This window comes from Calliphora vicina, chromosome 3, assembly GCF_958450345.1.
Source record: "Calliphora vicina chromosome 3, idCalVici1.1, whole genome shotgun sequence".
In the NCBI taxonomy this organism is placed as follows: Eukaryota; Metazoa; Arthropoda; class Insecta; order Diptera; family Calliphoridae; genus Calliphora; species Calliphora vicina.
The window spans coordinates 63,264,642-63,266,535 of record NC_088782.1 but is presented as its reverse complement, the minus strand read 5'-3'; the positions used below and the strand labels follow the sequence as shown (position 1 = coordinate 63,266,535).

Genomic DNA, 1,894 nt, shown 5'->3' with positions numbered 1-1,894 from the left:
GATTAATTATGGACCGATCGTAACAAAATTTGGTGACATGCATTTTGTATATATCAAACTTATTTGGAGCGAAATTTGTGGAGATACATACATATATAAATTCGGGACAACATTTGTATGGGTGATAGCTGAAAAAGTCACGGACTTATTGACCCGCCCTCGTATGTTGAAAGGTGACCAATAAAAAAACTTAAAATTATGATTTATACGTTTTTATAATAATTCGAAAATAAATAATATTCGAAAACCTAACAAAGTTTATAAACATTTAAAATTTGTTTTATATTTATTCAGTTTTTATTGGGTATATGAGAGATGTCTTTTAGAGTTGTAATCAACATCTAACACTTATTACAATATACTTGTCTTTACGTCAAAATTCGTCTGCTTATTACCACGATTACCGCCTCCATTTATTGCGTTCTATATATAATGATTATTTAAATTAAATTTATTTAAATTACTACAATATATAATAACTCTAACTCACATCGCCTGGTTCGCAGTAGACGGCAGCAATTACCGAAGCCACAAGAAATATTATTGCAAATACTTTCATTTTTGTTGAAGTTTCAGGATTTACTGATATCTAATGACAAAGTGAGTTGGGTTTATATAGCATTTGTAAAGAGCTCAAATGTAATGAGTTGATATTTTTAAAATAATATGTCTTGTGGTTAAATAAGCCCTTGTATGAAAATATGTCTATTCAATTTTTAAACTCATTATGTGACTAATCAGGCCACTGGAATAAAATCAGCAAATTGTGGTTAAATAAGATTAATAACCCCTTGTATGAAAATATCTTATTTCCATTTTTATATTCATTATGTGTCAGGCCACTTGAATAAATGTGTCAGGCCACTTGAATAAAATTTGCAACAACAATTGTACAGCTTTTGGTAAATTTTCTAAATGTAATCACGGATGCAAAAATTTCATTGTACTCCCGAGACTCATTTGATATTTTCAAATAGGTTGTGTACGTAGAATCTCCAGTTGTCTCTGTCCGCTGATATACGTCTCAATTCAATTGTTCGTCTCCACTCTAGGGTTTCGTAGCAGATAGATAGCATTGTAAGGTTTTTGGAGTTATTTCTGTGTTGATACTCTTTGATCAGTAATTTTCAATAGTTATAGTTATCCGTTAGTTATTGTTATATGCCACCAACTTTTCATTATTTTGCGGAAACACACAAAAGACTTGAAGTTTTCGTTTTATCGTTACGTTTAGGGGTCAGGTTTTACAACACTTTTCACACATGTGTACTTTAGTTTTTGGAGAGATAGAGCTAGATTTGCATATATTATGGAGGCTGTATAAGTTGATATCTGTATACGAGAGTAATAATGCTAACCTGGTAGCAGAAATTATCCACGTTTTATATTGGAGTGTTGTTGGTGTTAAAGTTTGGCGGTCGTTGTGATTTCAAACTAATGCATTTAGTTTTATCTGCATTAATTGGCAGACCATATTTCAAAGCCATGGAGGCAACTTCGTCTACTTTCCTTTGCATTTCATCATTGCTTGTAGCTAATAGCCCTAGATCGTCCGCATAGTCAAGATTTTCTAGCTGCTCGTGGATACTCCATTGGATACCGTTGCTTATTCCAGCTTTAGTAGTCAATATTGTTTCAAGAGAAGGCGGTCTAAAGTGTTTAGTAGGTGAGACTTTGACCTTTAATTTTTGCTATAAAACGTAAATTTCCTCAAGAATTGAAGCCTTAGAAAGAAGATTTAAGAGTTTGAATCAGACACGAAACCGGAGCAACACGCCACGAAGATGTAGATGTAGGAACAAAGCAACAAAAAACTACGCCCAGCATAGGAAAATGCGGCTATCGATGTTAATAACACAAACTCAAGCCGCCTTTTTACAAAAGGCCCCCTAAC

General features: G+C 33.2%; 1 long non-coding RNA gene across 1 annotated transcript; it reads right to left on the bottom strand.

Moving 5' to 3' along the window:
* Window positions 1–274: 274 nt before the first annotated feature.
* LOC135955974 (uncharacterized) lies at window positions 275–610 on the bottom strand. The gene is made up of 2 exons (XR_010576321.1): window positions 491–610; window positions 275–423 (listed from the first exon to the last, which is right to left on the bottom strand). It is a non-coding gene; the product is annotated as an uncharacterized LOC135955974 (long non-coding RNA).
* Window positions 611–1,894: the final 1,284 nt, after the last annotated feature.